This window comes from Bubalus kerabau, chromosome 1 (genome assembly GCF_029407905.1).
Source record: "Bubalus kerabau isolate K-KA32 ecotype Philippines breed swamp buffalo chromosome 1, PCC_UOA_SB_1v2, whole genome shotgun sequence".
Taxonomy (NCBI): Eukaryota; Metazoa; Chordata; class Mammalia; order Artiodactyla; family Bovidae; genus Bubalus; species Bubalus kerabau.
In genome coordinates, this window is record NC_073624.1 from 228793088 (window position 1) to 228810728 (window position 17641).

General features: G+C 41.2%; 1 protein-coding gene across 1 annotated transcript in view; it reads right to left on the reverse strand.

The window, feature by feature from the left end:
* HTR4 (5-hydroxytryptamine receptor 4) overlaps positions 1-17641 on the reverse strand; it is a 65187-nt gene that overhangs the window by 31687 nt on the left and 15859 nt on the right. The gene's annotated exons all lie outside the window — the stretch shown is intronic.

Sequence of the window (17641 nt, forward strand, 5' to 3'; positions counted from 1 at the left end):
AAGTAAAGGGGAAAAAAGAATTTTATTTTATTTTCTCTAAACTATATTGCTGCTGCTGCTACTGCTAAGTCGCTTCACTCATGTCCGACTCTGTGCGACCCCATAGACAGCAGCCCACCAGGCTCCCCCATCCCTGGGATTCTCCAGGCAAGAACACTGGAGTGGGTTGCCATTCCCTTCTCCAATGCATGAAAGTGAAAAGTGAAAGTGAAGTCACTCAGTCGTGTCCGACTCTTAGCGACCCCATGGCCTGCAGCCTACCCGGCTCCTCTGTCCATGGGATTTTCCAGGCAAGAGTACTTGAGTGGGGTTGCGTTCTCCAAACTATATTGAAATGGTGAATTATAGGTAAGGATGAGTAAGAAAAATACTAAATTGTGTCTATGTATGTGTTTTACTTAAATATTCTCCTCTACACTTTCAATCTGGTGTCATGTCCTACAATAAAAATAATATGATTTTTAAGTGACATGGAATAGAGACTTTAAGACTAAAGTCTAAAAACTATAACTATAACTAAAGACGAAAACTATAAGGTTTTTATTTGGAGCTCAAATTAGAGTGCTCACTTGACTTTGTGGGCCCAAGATTCTTACCAAGGCCTTGACACCCTTGAGACAGCTGTTAAGCCACCTCATATCCTTCTAATTTCTTTCCTCATATCTCTCCAATATTTGCTTTCTAGCAAAGGATCCAGAAAAATAAACATCCTCCTGAAGGATGTAAATTAAGTATGTGAAAATCAGTATCACTGAAAAAAATGATGAATAAAAATTGAGTTCCACTATTAACTGACTAATGGAGGGAGCTTCTTTAACATTCTAGCTTCGTAGATCAAGGACCAGATAGATATAAAAAAACTTGATTTTTACCTATCATGATTGCTTTTAATACTTTTGGATTATATTACCAGTGTTAATAACAAACATATTTTTCCTATAATGACCTGCCCTCCAAACACATGTGCAACATTGACAGAAATAGCTAGTTAAATTTGCAATTTATTTGGAATTTACGAAAAGCATGCTGAGTTAATAATAAGAGCTACTCTTCATTTCCTTAACAAGGAAATTTCCTACTTGTATAATCTCATTTAGTCCTCCTCACAACTACTTTTGAGAAAGGAACTGTAAATGCATCCATTTCACATATGAGGAAACAGAGAAGTGTCAAGATTTGTCCAAGGTCCCACTGGTGGTAAGAACCAAGCTGGGATCTGGCCCAGGCAGCCTGACACAAGGGCCAGGACGTTGACCTCAGTACTATCACTTCACTCTGTCACACCCCTGAAACCCCCAAGGGGTTATTCTAATTCTTTACAAGCGATTTTAAAAAACAATCAGAACATAAAAAACATTGAATCTCAAAACTTGAAGGATCCTCAAAATCCCCAAGTCCCCAAATCTCTTCTAAAATGAAGCATATCCAAGCCTGCATGAAAGCACTAAGGACTGGGAATTCACCAAGTCCTACAACAGTACACTCTAAACTTAAGACTATCCCGAAGTTAAAAAGGTCTCCTTCAAAAGTGGTTTTCTGTAACTTCCAGTTTTACCCTCTGTCTCAAATTAAAATTTCCATCTCTGATTCTCCTTCTGCACAGTGGTCCTAGATATCTAAGGAGAGCTTTTACGTTTCTCTTGAGTTTTATTTTCTGGTAAAAATATTCCCAGTTGCATGCAACCCAGGTTGATTTTTCATACCAAAGTATATTTTGCAATGTACGGAGACATAGTTTGTTGTCATAATTGAAAGGATGACGCTGTTGACATTCAGGGAACAGGGGTCAGAAATGCTGCCAGATGTCTTACAATGCACAAGACAGCCTGCTACAACAGAGTCATCTGATCTACAACGACGGTAGTGCTGCAGTTGAAAAGCTTTGGTCTAGAGGAGGTGATTTTCACCAACAGCAGGGACTCTGTGTCCTCTGTATGTGTTACAGTGCCAATCCCTGTTAAGAATGGTAGCTATAAGGACAGCATAATTCTCTGGTGTATTCTATACAGATCAGAGAAGCCTAGAATATTACCTTCCACTCTACCCACCATAACTTAATACAACCTACAGGACACCCAGCAGGACAGTATGAGACCTGCACCTTCTCAGAGCTATGATCTAGGACAGGCTGTGACAAAGTCCACCCCTAACTGGTTTATACGCTTCACAGATGTTTGCCAGTTCTCAACTGTATCCTCAATGCCTAGTACAATGCTATATATAGAGTTATACTCACAAAAGGGCTGAATAAATAGTAAACCCTTGATCACTACCAATTAAAATAAATAACACTAAAATGTGGGACCAGGTTTTGAGAATGTGAAAAGCTGTGTCTATCAGAGGGGTGAGGAAAGGTTGTCTCCAATAAGTGTCTTTTAAGTTGGATTTTGGGCTTTCCCAGTGGCTCAGAGGTAAAGATTCTGCCTGGAGTGCAGGAGCCACAGGCTCAGTCCCTGGATTGGGAAGATCCCCTGGGGGAGGGCATGGCAACCCACTCCAGTATTCTTGCCTGGAGAATCCTATGGACAGAGGAGCCTGGTGGGCTACAGATCACAGGGCTGCAAACAGTTGGATTGAAGTGACTTAGCACAACACAGCACAAGGACAGTGGAGGAGATAATATGATCCAAGTGTTATAAAGAGCATGGACAAAGACCCGGGACAGAAATTTTATATATGTACACATCCATCTATAAATATACATCCATGATTCCACATACACATATAAATATAACAGAGTACAATTAGCTGGATGGGAGAGTGTTTATATGGAAGTAGAAGGAAGTAAGCCTAAAAAAGTTGATTGAGGGACAGATCTCAGTGCAATGGTTCTCTAATGATGATGTGCTTCAGAATCACCTGGAGAGTTTATTGAAACACAGGTATAGGTAACTGAATGGGGCCTAAGAATTTGCATTTCTGATACTTTCCCAAATGATCTGTTGATGGTCATCTGGTGACCACACTTTGAGACAATTGTCTTAGAGGTTTTTGAATGCTAAGCTAGGAAGAGTCACCAAAAGTTTTTTTGAACTGGGAAATGTCCATCACAATCAAACACTGCTCTACCAAAGAAACTGAATTACAACAAATCCAAGAAAAAGAATGGTTGGTTCACAGGCTAGCTGGATAGTATTCATCAGAAAAAGCAATTCTGTCTCATCTGCTGCTGCTGCCACTGCTGCTAAGTCACTTAGTCGTGTCCGACTCTGTGCAACCCCACAGACAGCAGCCCATCAGGCTTCTCCATCCCTGGGATTCTCCAGGCAAGAACACTGGAGTGGTTGCCATTTCCCTCTCCAATGCATGAAAGTGAATAGTGAAAGTGAAGTCGCTCAGTTGGGTCCGACTCTTAGCAACCCCATGGACTGCAGCCTACCAGGCTCCTCCATCCATGGGGTTTTCCAGGCAAGAGTATTGGAGTGGGTTAATCCACTGGATTAATCTAGGTCTGTTCTCTAGACTTCCACTGGACAATTCACACTCTTTTTTTTTTAACTAGAATACTTTTACAAAGTGGTTAAGTAAATGTTTAAATGACAAATGAGGTTCCAGATGGCCAGGATTAACTAAAATGTAGCAAGGATATTTACAAAGTAATATATTATGCAAAACATTTCCAAGTACTGCTCACAAAACTCCATTAAAATCCCCTTTGGTAGACCAGTCACTAGCTTCCTCAACTATAGCCATGTGTAAATGTGTGATCAACTTGCTTTTAAATGTCTCTGGAGACACAATTTACTTTGACAACTTTTAGAAGGCAGTCATGTATTTTTATGTTCCATGCTAATCTTTCCCACTCCTCTTGCAATTAAGGAAAATTCTTCCTCCTCACTTACTGCCCTTCCAACGACAGTGAAGGCAGAAAGAGCAAAGAGAACTTGGAGCCCTAGACTTTCAGAATCAGAGGAGATTTTAGCAGTCATCTTACATTTTTGCATCTGGGTACCACCAACTCTGTGGTCTTAGAATCAGTTACTTAACCTCTCCTAGACTCAGTTTCCTCATCTGGGGCTGTTATGTCCAGCTCATTGACTGGCTGTGAGAATTGATGGCCAACATGTTTAAAACTTTTTTTAAGTTTTTTTTGTTTAAAAGAAAGTTCCTGACACATAAAGCTTAAGAAAGAGTTCAGTTCAGTTAAGTCGCTCAGTCGTGTTCAACTCTTTGTGACCCCATGAACTGCAGCACGCCAAGCCTCCCTGTCCATGACCAACTCCCAGAGTTCACTCAAACTCATGTGCATCAAGTTGGTGATGCCATCCAGCCATCTCATTCTCTGTCATCCCCTTCTCTTCCTGCCCCCAATCCCTCCCAGCATCACGGTCTTTTCCAATGAGTCAGCTCTTCGCATCAGGTGGCCAAAGTATTGGAGTTTCAGCTTTAGCATCAGTCCTTTCAATGAACACCCAGGACTGATCTCCTTTAGAATGGACTGGTTGGATCTCCTTGCAGTCCAAGGGACTCTCAAGAGTCTTCTCCAACACCACAGTTCAAAAGCATCAATTCTTTGGCACTCAGCTTTCTTCACAGTCCAACTCTCACATCCATACATGACCACTGGACAAACCATAGCCTTGACTAGATGGACCTTTGTTGGCAAAGTAAGGTCTCTGCTTTTGAATATGCTATCTAGGTTGGTCATAACTTTTTTTCCAAGGAGTAAGCGTCTTTTAATTTCATGGCTGCAATCGTCATCTGCAGTGATTTTGGAGCCCCCCGAAAATAAAGTCTGACACTATTTCCACTGTTTCCCCATCTATTTGCCATGAAGTGATGGGACCAGATACCATGATCTTAGCTTTCTGAATGTTGAGCTTTCAGCCAACTTTTTCACTCTCCACTTTCACTTTCATCAAGAGGCTTTTGAGTTCCTCTTCACTTTCTGCCATAAAGGTGGTGTCATCTGCATATCTTGATAGGTTATTGATATTTCTCCCAGTAATCTTGATTCCAGCTTGTGCCTCTTCCAGCCCAGTTCCATGTCCAGTTCTAACTGTTGCTTTCTGATCTGCATACATACTTCTCAAGAGGCAGGTCAGGTGGTCTGGTATTCCCATCTCTTTCAGAATTCTCCACACTTTATTGTGATCCACACAGTCAAAGGCTTTGGCATAGTCAATAAAGCAGAAATAGATGTTTTTCTGGAACTCTCTTCCTTTTTCCATGATTCAGCGGATGTTGGCAATTTGATCTCTGGTTCCTCTGCCTTTTCTAAAACCAGCTTGAACATCTGGAAGTTCATGGTTCACATATTGCTGAAGCCTGGCTTGGAGAATTTTGAGCATTATTTTACTAGTGCATGAGATGAGTGCAATTGTGCGGTAGTTTGATTATTCTTTGGCATTGCCTTTCTTTGGGATTGGAATGAAAACTGACCTTTTCCAGTCCTGTTGCCACTGCTGGGTTTTCCAAATTTGCTGGCATATTGAGTGCAGCACTTTCACAGCATCATCTTTCAGGATTTGGAATAGCTCAACTGGAATGCTATCACCTCCACTAGCTTTGTTCATAGTGATGCTTTTTATTCCAAGCCCCTCTGATCTTATATGTATGTGTGCGTGTGTTCTAAGTCACTTCAGTTGTGTCAAACTCTGTGTGACTGCATGGTTACAGCCCACCAGGCTCCTCTGTTCATGGGGATTCTCTGGGCAAGAGTACTGGCGTGGGTTGCTATGCCCTCCTCCAGGGGATCTTCCCAACCCAGGGATCAAACCTGCATCTTTTACATCCTCTTCATTTGCAGGCAGGTTCTTTACCACTGGTGCCACCTGGGAAGCTCCTATCTTATATGTATATATGTATATGTATATGTGTATATATATATCATAAATATTATTGTAAACTAATTTAAATATGTTTTGGAACAGGGACTCTAAATCATTTAACAAATAACATAGAAGCCATTGAGTTCAACCTCTTTCCTGGTCGTTGATTCTAAGAAACAAAAGGCAAATGAGTTGATCCCTCAAGTTGAATGGAAACAATGAGACCATACTGGCTACAAGCAGTGAGGTTGATTAGATGTAGCATCCTCTTATAGACTTAATCCAGGCCCAGCTTTTCTACCTGGGATGGCTGAAGATCACATCTTGAATGATCCACAGAAATAAAATCTCCAATTAAGATAAGCTAAAGAAAAAAATGTCAATCACTGGCGAGAAGAGATGAAGTATCAGGTGGCTGATAAGACCTAGATTTTGGAATGGAATAAGAAACAGAAACCTTTCACCACAAATATTTTCACGATTCCTAATCAATAAAGCACAGTCATCTTTAAAATTTAGGAGTAAAGTGTTAAAGATCTTCACTGAACCAGCAAACTTAGGATTTACAAGTGCATTTTGCCTTTAGCAAGAAAATCGGTAAGTTCTAGTCCTGAACATTTGATGCATGTTCCTTTTGACTTTGGACATATCTTTGGACACTACACATCTTGTGTCTCTGTTTTCTTATGTGTAAACAAGGTATTGACTTACATCTCAGTTTTTATAAGAGGTTGTAATTGTAATGAATTAAAGATGGCCACATCTCCCATCCAGGGACAGGGGATTTGCATCCTTCCCACAGGGCTGCCCTGTGACTGATTTGACCAACAGAGTACATTGGAAGTGTTGTATGACAGTCCCAGGTTCAATTTTTTTTTAATTTTATTTTATTTTTAAACTTTACATAATTGTATTATTTTTGCCAAACATCAAAATGAATCTGCCACAGGTATACATGTGTTCCTCATCCTGAACCCTGTAAGACTCTTGGTTTCTTGGAGTCAGGAGCTGTCATGTAAAAAATCTAGCATGCATCAACATGAGATCATGAATAGGGACCACATGGACAGAGAGAAGAGCCTGGCTGAGCCTAGTCTTCCAGATGACCCCACCAAGATGCCAGGTATATAACTAAATGACCTTGGACCCTCCAGGCCAGTTCAGTCTCCAGTTAAAAGCCACCAAGTGACTTCAGCCAAGCCGAAGCTCCTGATGAACAGAACTATGACATCTAATAATAATGCATGGTTGTATAAGGCATTAAGTTTTGGGGTAGATGTTACACCCAACCACAGAGGTAATCAGGTAGCATACAGTCAGAGGTAATTGTGGGGTTTAGCAGCTGGGCAGTAATTCTCCTTCCCGGAGGTGATCCATATTTTGGGGGCAGAATTTTAGAGAAAGAGACCAATCTTTCTGCTCTTGATTTTGTTATATTTTAGTTCCTCCAGTTCTCTTTTAAGGAGGTGGAGAAGACAGAAAAGCACCAGTAGCTCAAGAAGAAACTAAAGCCCTTTTTCTTGGCATCCCAAGAGGGTCAGCAAGCTGCCAATCACCTGGGGGATCTATGGGGAAGACCTCACAAGGGTGTTCACCAGGAGCCAGGCACAAGAAGGGGCTGAGAATGCAGCCACGAGCAGAGATAAAACTGTGGGTTCCAGTAAGGAAAAACTATAGGGGTGGAAGGGCAGGGAAAGACTGCTTCCTGTCAGAGATGCAGAGGGCATCAGATCGAGTCTTTGCACATAATCCCACATGCCATGTGAAGATTTAATGTTTACTATGTTCTTCTTGGTTAAATATTCTTCTGTACACTCACGATAAGAAAACTTGCAAGAAGGGGAATATCAGTTGTCTAGGAAGGTGTCTCCTGAGTTATCACTGACTAAAGGAAAAAGGATAATCCACTAAAAATATAATCTGCAAAAATCTTAGAAGGGTTTACTGAACACACACAAAGGATTCCAAGGTATACTTTGATATATATGAACTGATCAATCTGTCAGTAGACACTGGATGATTATCCTACTGACCCTTCCAGACTAAGCCCAAGGGTCACATTTCCTGCAAAGTTCTTCTGGCTCCAAAAAGCTCAGGGGAGACTCTCTCCTGTCAGAGATGTGGATTGGTTCTTCATCTCTGCATTTTGCGGGGGGGGTGGCGGGGTGGGGCATGCCACATGACTTGTGGGATTCCCTGGTTCCTCAGGGGTAAAGAATCCGCCTGCAGTGCAATAGATACAGGAGATGTGGGTTGAATCCCTGGGTTGGGAAGACCCAGTGGAGAAGGAAATGGCAACCCATTCTGGTATTCTTGCCTGGGAAATCCCACGGACAGAGGAGCCTGGAGGGCTACAGTCTTGTGCTTAGGCACTCAGTAGTGTCTGATTCTTTGCATCCTCTGGACTGTAGCCTGCCAGATTCCTCTGCCCATGAGGATTCTCCAGGCCAGAATACTGGAGGGGGTTGCCATGCCCTCCTCCAGGGGATCTTCCCGACTCAGGAATCAAACTCAGGTCTCCTGCATTGTAGGCAAATTCTTTACCGTCTGAGTCGCCAGGGAAGCCCCGGCTACAGTCTGCTGCTGCTGCTGCTGCTAAGTCACTTCAGTCGTGTCCGACTCTGTGCGACCCCATAGACAGCAGCCCACCAGGCTCCCCCATCCCTGGGATTCTCCAGGCAAGAACACTGGAGTGGGGTGCCATTTCCTTCTCCAGTGCAGGAAAGTGAAAAGTGAAAGTGAAGTCACTCAGTCGTGTCCGACTCTTAGCGACCCCATGGACTGCAGCCCACCAGGCTCCTCCGTCCATGGGATTTTCCAGGCAAGAGTACTGGAATGGGGTGCCATCGCCTTCTCCAGCTACAGTCTATGGGGTTGCAAAGAGTTGGACATGACTGAGCAACTAAAGAGCAGCAGCGGCACATGACTTGCAGGATCTTAGTTCCCTGACCAGGGATCAAACCCATGCCCCAGAAGTGAAAGTGCTGAGTCCTAACCACTGGACCACCAGGGAAACCCCTCTGCCCTGGTGCTTTACAGTACCTCGTATATATGTGGGACACAGCGTTTCTCTAGCTATGTTATAATGGTTCACTTATTTCTCTGCTACAATTACTACTATTCAAACCATGTTGCTGTTGTTTAGTTGCCACATTGTGTCTGACTCTTTTACAACCCCCTGGACTGTAGTCCCCCAGACTCCTCTGTCCATGGAATTTCCCAGGCAAGAATACTGGAGTGGGTTGCCATTTCTTTCTCCAGGGGGTCTTTGTTACCCAGAGGTCAAACCTGCATCTCCTGCATTGGCAGGTGGATTCTTTACCACTAAACCACCAAGGAAGCCCATTCCTACTATACACACCACCTATTTTTTTAGGACACAGTTTGTGTCAGAAGTATTGTATGTTATTTTTAATTCCTACAGCAACTCTGCAAAGCAGCATTCAACATCCACACTTTAAATATAAAGAGACTGAAGCCCAGATAATTTAATACACTTGCCGAACATCACACAGCCAGATATGGTAGAACTGGGACTGAATCCCACATTTGCCAAAGTTCATACCCTGGTAATGCTAACAAAAGGGCAAGGCTTGACACAAGCCTTCCTATCTAGATATAGGAAGGACTGTATGCAATGTCCTATAAGCTTTCTGAGCTGAGGACACAAGAAAAAAGACATATTTAAAGATGAAACTGACAGATAATACACAGGAATAATAACGAAGAAGCTACTGCAATAACCTAGAAACAAGATGAAAAAAGTTTAAGATGGGGAAGATAGATTTGAAAGATATTTGTGAAAATATAGCTAAGACTCAGCATTTGGCTGGTCATGGTAGATAAGTAAAAGATGCCCTCAAAGAATTACCTTTAAATGATGAAAAGTTAACTAATAAATGCACCTTTGATGTACAAAGTGGAAAAGGATAATGTTTATGATGGAAATTTCCACTTTGGGATTAAGAAGACAGAAAGATGCTTAAGGCAAGATGTAGAACAGGCAGCTGCCTGTTCTACAGAGACCAGAGGCATGGGACATGGGACACAGGACAAGACAGCAGGAGAGATGAAGGCAGAGGTGCTGATAAAGCCACAGGATGGCTGATCCCTCCAAAAAAGAGAAAGAAGATATGCAGGGCTGGAAGGCTGAGGGTCTAACCTTGAAGGACACTCAACTACGCAACAGGAAGAAAAAGATGACTATCAGTGTCAGGGAGGGCACTCACAATAGCCACCAGGAATTTGCACTGGGACAGGGAAGTGATAATGGAATAATAATTGTGGCTAACATTTACTGAATATTTACTAGCTGCTGCACACTAGTATATCTTTTTTTGGCATATACTCAGTAATTTAATCTTCAGAAACTCCAAATGGAATATGGGACTTCTCTAGTGGCTCAGTGGTAAAGAATCCACCTGCCAATGCAGGAGACACAGAAGATGTGGGTTTGATCCTTGGGTTGGGGAGATCCCCTGGAGGAGGAAATGGCAACTCACTGCTGTATTCAAGGACCCTTATTCAATGGACATGAATCTGAGCAAACTCTGGGAGAGAGTGGAAGACAGAGGAGCCTGGCATGCAGCAGTCCATGGGATGGCAAAGAGTCGGACACAACTTAGCAACTGAACAACAACAAAATGGAATACACTGTTAATATTATCAGACTTCCCTTGTGGCTTAGCTGGTAAAGAATCCGTCTGCAATGCAGGAGACCTGGGTTCGATCCCCGGGTTGGGAAGATCCCCTGGAGAAGGGAAAGGCTACCCACTCCAGTATTCTGGCCTGGACAATTCCGTGGACTGTATAGTCCATGGGGTTGCAAAGAGTTGGACATGACTGAGCAACTTTTATTCATTCACTCATTAATATTATTAATGCAATTTCGCTGATGAGAAGACAAAAACCAGAGAATTTAAGTAACTTACTTAAGACCATATAATTGGTAATTAGTCAAAGCTGGGTTTGAATTTAGGAAACCTAGGATCCTAGGTCTCATTCTTATACATGTATATATCAAGACTTCTAAAAGGGTACAAAAACTAACACTAAACTCATATCAAACCACAAGTCACATTTTAGAGCATTCTGTGCTCAGCTAAGCATGCCTGGAGCAGCTACTATTGATCTGTAAGAACACAGAAACAGACGAGATAAAGACTGACTCTTAAGGAGCTGGTGAGAGACAGATAAATAAACCAATTATTTAAAAAGTGATAACTGCTGCGTTAATATTTAACATTCTCTCTCTTTTTTTAACATTCTATGGGAGCTCAGAGAAAGAAATAACAAATCTTCTTTGGGAATGAAGCTCAGCCAGTTAGTGGAGAAGGTGAGTACTGAAGAAGGGTGGATATTCACCTGGAAATGAAGAGGAACTCAAGACACAGGTGCAACATGGAATTATGAGGAATCACACCACACTCAGGAAATGATAACATACCACTCCCGGTGGGAACAGAGACAGGAACACATAGACTGAGGATAATTCTGAGGAAAAGGACTGAAATACAAGCTAAGAATTTAGCCTATATTTAATAATGTGTCACCAAAAAACCTCTGGGGCTTTGCACACGCTGTTTCCTAGAACCGCTGCTCCCCACACCTCACCTTCTCCCTCTTCATCTACTGGCACCTACCTCACCTACAGACCCCAGCTTCAGCATCACTTCTTCTGACAGCTGTCCCTGCATAGGAAGTCACATGCTCTAACAACTCCTTTGACTTCCCCTTATTCTATTTCAATAACCACCAATTTTACTGTAATTATCTACCTACTATCTGTATTTTTCACTAAAATCTCTGTGATTCAGAGCTATTCTGATTGTTCACCATTGTACTCCCAGTGCTCTACTCAACTCAAAGCAATTAGTAAGCACTCAATAAATAGCTGATAAAATGAATATAAAAATAAGATTTCATATCCTCTAGCATGAACTTCAACTCAACAAATATTACTATTCTATAAAAGCATGAACTTCAGAGAGTATGTGAGAAGCGGAAACTTGTAATCCCCACTCCCTGCAGAAATGCATTTCAATCCTGTTGGGAAAACAAATTAATTGTGTGACACAAGCTTACAGTGACAGACACTTTTCATTTATACACTGCAAAACTGAGTTGTGCTCCAGGGAGATCATTAAGAAATGCCAGCACATTTATCTCCAGCACAGGATGAAATATACAATCTTTGACTCAGAATTGTATGTTTTAGAAGCAAAACTGTTTTAAAAGAAAATGTGTGACTGAGTATCTGCTGGAGGAGTTTTGCAGATAAAACACATCAAATTCCTGGGCTGCCAAGAGAAAGGATGGCAATTCAGATGGACACATAAAAGAGAAGCTCATGCGGTGCTACAGATAATGGTATCCTCAATGAAGAGAAAGGGAGCTACATTTGAGCCAAATACAGGGCAATACACAGCATGATCAGAGAAAGAGCATCAGTGGCAAAAAGTCAAGAAGTACGGTATGCGAAGCCAGTGGAAAGACCTAGCGATATATGCCTTAGTGTAAAGAAGACTTGGGGATGACACACCTCTGTGTGTTGTGGAGACTCCATAAAGATACCTGTCAGTCTTCAGGTCAGCTTAAGAGAAGCTGATAGCCGCTATTCATGTCGCCCAACATCCCTCTTTCCAGAGGGAAATGAAATGTCATTTTCCTGTGATGGATGCTTCTGGTAAAGGTGGCAGTCACAGGGCTCTGCCCAGCATCTCTGCCCAGCAACCATATGTGTCAGCCCCACACCATGATGATTAGTCAAGAGGAGAGTGTCTGGCTCAGGCACAGTCAATAGTCTTCAATGAGAAATAGCATTTAGGTTTATCTTCTTTGGATTCATGAGGTAAGGATGCTTTAAGACTCATGCTGCCTACAGCTATTCTTCAACCCAGCCTGAGAATGAATCCAACAAGTAAACAGCAGAGGTACATAGAGGGACAGACACAGAGAAATAGAGACACAGAGAGAAGGACAGAGAGAAAGAGAAGGAAAGAGGAGACAAAGGAGAGGGAGACAGAGACACCAGGAGAGAGCTAGACTAGATGATAATGGTCAAACTCTGCAGAGCCATGTCTGAAGCCTGACTTTTCAGCTACAAATCAATCAGTTTATTTTCTGTCACACAATAATGAAAAAGACCTTACTAAAATATCACCCGAGAAGCACATTGGTAAAAACACTACCCTCAGGCAATTCATTAGGACATATAAAGAGAAAGCCCTCTTCAAGGTCTTATTTAAAACATAAAACCATTGAGTAAACTAAAAATATATTCACATAACAAGTCTGATTATTGCATTTGAAATGATCGACATTTAGAGGGGACTATTATTTACAGCTGTTAACTCTAGAGTATATAGTTGTGGAGGTGGAGAGGAAGAAATGGGGACATTTTTATGTTTTACTTGTGAAATAATGACTTTTTTACTCAGATATTATTGTTATGATATTTTAAAACTGTAATATTAGAAAGGACCTTGGTGAACGAAATCAAACACAAGGTCATGAACTGGAGTTGGATGAATGAAGATGAAGGTGAGGGTCATCGTGAGGAAGAATCTGCTAATAGGAGATGGTGAGGGCTCCCCTGGGGGGAGACTTTAGGGCATTTTGTGAGCAAGCAGAGAGAACTCTTTGGTCAGAAAGATGTCCATGCTCCCCACCTTGTTCTGACCCCAGAGGGAACTTCTCACACCTATGTCAGAATGTTCTCAGAGATTTGAGGAATGTGCTATCTGAGGAGCATGTCCAACTAAAAGCCCTCTGTGGACACACTTACAGTCAAGAAGTGTTAACTTCCAGTAAAGAGAAAACTGAGTGCATATTTCAGAAATTAGTAAAAATGACCAAGATCCAAATGACCATCCAGCCTAGCCAACACTACTCTCTACTGCTCCCAGATAACCATTTTAATAGTTTGGTACAATTTCATTCCTACTTTCTCTCATACACATTAACTCATGTACACCCAGATACAAATATCTACATATTTATTTTCCAAAAGTGAAATTACTCTAAACATTAAAGTCTGAAACTTTCTTCCCCCCATCCACCCCACACATAATATACCAGTGATATCTTTCTAGGACATCACACATAACTCTTTCTCATGGTTTTAATGGTTGCATTATATTTCACTTTAAAAATTAGCATTTTATTACAAATACTTCGTTGGTTTTCATTTTCACAGTAAACCTTAGATTTAAAACAACCAATTATATGTAAAGCTTTAATGCTCTTTTTGACCTCCCATGACCCATATTATGTGATGCATGTATTTTAATCATATTTTGGAAATTATTTCTAATGAGTCAATAAAATTTCATTAACAGGTTTCAGTCCTCAAAGCACTAGGAAGCACAGTGGATAGAGAAAGATAGCTAGAGAAATGCATTTTATATATATATATATATATATGTATATATATATATAATTTTAACTTTTTATTTTATATTGGAGTATAGCCAATTAACAATGCCGTGATAGTTTCAAGCGCACAGCAGAGCAACTCAGCCATACATAGGCATTTAATAATATATTAATGGAGTCTTGCATTTTGCTTTGATACAGAGGTCTACCATCTGGGTGGAATTAGGAATCAAGGTGAGCATTCTTGGTCGAGAGGCACTACCTACATCAGTCACCCTCAAAGACTCAGAGCAGCTTTAGAGAGGACAAGACATCCTGCTAGGCATCACTTGGTGAGCAGTAATATCACACTTCTCTGAGACATCCATTCTGTACTTCAGCCCAGCCCGGCCCAGCCCAGTTGTAATGCTGGGAGGAGCACAGCAAAATAGAAGCTAGATACAAATAAGATCCCACTCTTTCAGGCTAAACTGTCCTGTAACATCTAGAGTGAACCTTCCAGCTCAATGAGAATGTCACTCTTGGGACAGAAAATGATGGGAGATAAACGGCAAGTTTCCAAGACTCTCAGAAGAAAACAAAATCATTTGACTTCATCTATTAATAACTTATGGTATTGGAGTTTCTGATGTCCACTCTCAGAGAAAGAAATGGAATTATTGGCAGCACTGTTCAAAAAGAGAAATTTGCTGAACTTTCCATTTGTTCAATGGTATTTATAAAATTCCTAAATCAGTATTTATATAATTACTGGTTAACTGACAGTCTCCCAAATAAAACGTAAGTTCTGTGAGGGCAAGAGCTTTGTCCTTACTCATACTCTTGCACTTTTTCCCATGGCAGAGGGATAGAGACATTTAAGAGAGAAAAATGAAAGAAAAATCAATTGTGGTTTTAATCACAATTGCACTAAGTTTTTAAAGGAGAAGACTGGATCTGACCAGCTCAGAGAGGACTTCTGCAAGAAGGAGAGGATTGAGCTAAAATGTGAAACATATGCAAGAGAAGAAGCAGCAAAGGAGCTTTGTGGGCAGAGGGATGAGCCAAGGCCCTGAGGTGACTGAGTACAGAGCACTGGAAAGAGAGAAAGGTCAAGAGTGAGGCTGGTGAAGGGCATCAGGAGCATAAAGTGGGGCTGGACATATAGGTAGCAAATAGATGATGCAAAACTCTACAAGCCAAGGAGTTTGGTCTTATTTTTGGTGCAATGAATAGCCATTGAAGGGTTTTAAGCAAAAGAACAACAGGATAAGAGCTGCAGTATTAGAAGAGAGCTTGTAAACACTCTCTTCTTGTAAACACAAAAGAGTGGATTAGAGGGGATAAAAGGAATGTGGGGAAAATAATTAGGAGGTTGTTGCAGTGATATCCAAAAGACAATAATAGTCTGGACTAGAATGACAGAGATGGGAAGAAATAGACTCAGATCTGTGATGGAAGGAAAGTAAATAGGACTTGTCATTACTTAAATTCAGTGGATAAGGAAAGACCACATTAAGAGTAACTACCTGGTTTCTAGGTGCGGCAGCTGCTGGAAAAGCTACTCACTGAGAAGGAGGTCCAAGTTTGCTAAGAAAGACCATGGGTTGTATGGACAGAAACTGAAATTAGCATCCACTAACATTGGGGGTTGTGCCAAGCTGGGTCAATGCTAAGCTTTAAATGGATCATCTAATTCATCCTAACTGCCATCCTATAAAATAGGTGCTGCTACTCCCATTTTTAGAGATGAGAAAACTGAGATTTGGAAAGGCTTAGTAATTTATTGCCATTCTCAGAGCTAAAAATTGGCTGAGCTGGGATGTGAACCTGGATTTCCTTGGCTCTAAAGCAGATGGTTCTTAATTACCAGCCCATACTGCTTCATGACAACTGAGGTCTACTTAGGAAAAATTTCATGGTTTCAAAAGGGCATGATACTTACCCTAGAACTCTGAAGCCAAACCTTCCTCGGAAACCTTCAGTTTTCCTCTCCAGGCCTCCCAGAACAACTGTCCACATCAGCAAGATGATTCTACACTTTCTCCCATCCTTCACTCCCCACCCACTCAGGCTTTTGGCCAACCTTCAAGGTTACCTCCAGTTGCCCTCATCTCCTCAATCTTGCCTTCTCTGAATTAATATGATATTTTCAGTCTCACCACTTAGTTTGGCAACACTTACATGAGGGCTGCCCTGCAGGATGTCCATATATTCTCAACTTCCTCACATTTTATTTTTCCTATTGTGGATTTTTTTTTTTAACAGTATATACTGACTGTCTTATAAAGCCTTTCAAGCACTGAAGTCAGATTGTTGTAAATAAGCTAATAAACACAAAAACTGACACTCTGGTTCTGGCGGCCAACCAACAGCTCTGTTTTACCAATGTTATTATCTCTAGTTGTGGAGTGGAATCTCATTGCATTTAAATTACACACATTCATCTATATATTCTTGGCAGAGCAAGAGACAGAGAACACGCACATTTTAAACAGAGCAGGCCATTATGCATGCCATTCTAATCCATAAACACGTGTCCCATAAAATAGGAGATGAATTAACTGATTTGAGTCCCTAAGGATCTTTTACAGTATGAGTAATTATCTGGACAAACTCTGATTTTAGTGTATAAAGGTACATATTTTAGATAAACCACAATCTAATTTTAAGTCAACTATTCTTCCTACTGCTCTATTAAGGAACCTATCCTAGTGACCTATCCCAAGATTAGGGGGAAAGTTGGGTCTCCTGGACTAATCAAGAGACAGTAAGAGATTGTCCCTGGCAATTCTGATAACACAAGACTTTCACACCATACTTTCTTTTGGGATCTACCCCTAAGACATGACTACAGTGATGCAGTATATGTTCGGTTAATCATCTGACTTTTAAATTGTATTCTCCCTTTATTATTGAAAATAAATAAGCAGGAACTAGAAAATGAAAAGTGCTGATACAACTGATAAACACGTGTCTCCAACAAATGAGGCAAAGATGGAAATCATTAGGCCTCCTAAAGTCAAATGTGAAAAAAGAAGAACCCAGCTATGCAGGAGGAATGGAATTCTAACTTGGGTCCAAAAAGCAAACAATTATTAGGGATTTTATAATCACCTTTGATTTTTTGGAAAAGAGCCTCCCCGGTCACAGGCACAAATCTAAATATGCACATAAAATTATGATACAGGTGCATTATCAGAAGGTCGTGTTCAAACAGAACACTATCACTCTGAACTACCCTGCTGCCTACTGGGCAGATAGGTTAATTCTTGCTTCTCAGCATCCTCAGGATTTTCTTCGTGCCATCAGCATACAATTTCGGGCTTACCTATGGGAAACATGGTTGCCAGTACCTAATCACTATTTAGACTATAAGCTCCTTGCAGGCAGCTTCTAGGCCTTACTCATCTCTGTGTCTGCAGTGCCTTAGAGAATGCCTGACTAAAAGAGGGTGCTGTACAAAAGCCGGAGAGTGAATAAATAAGTGAGCAGCCAGATTTACCTCTCTGAGA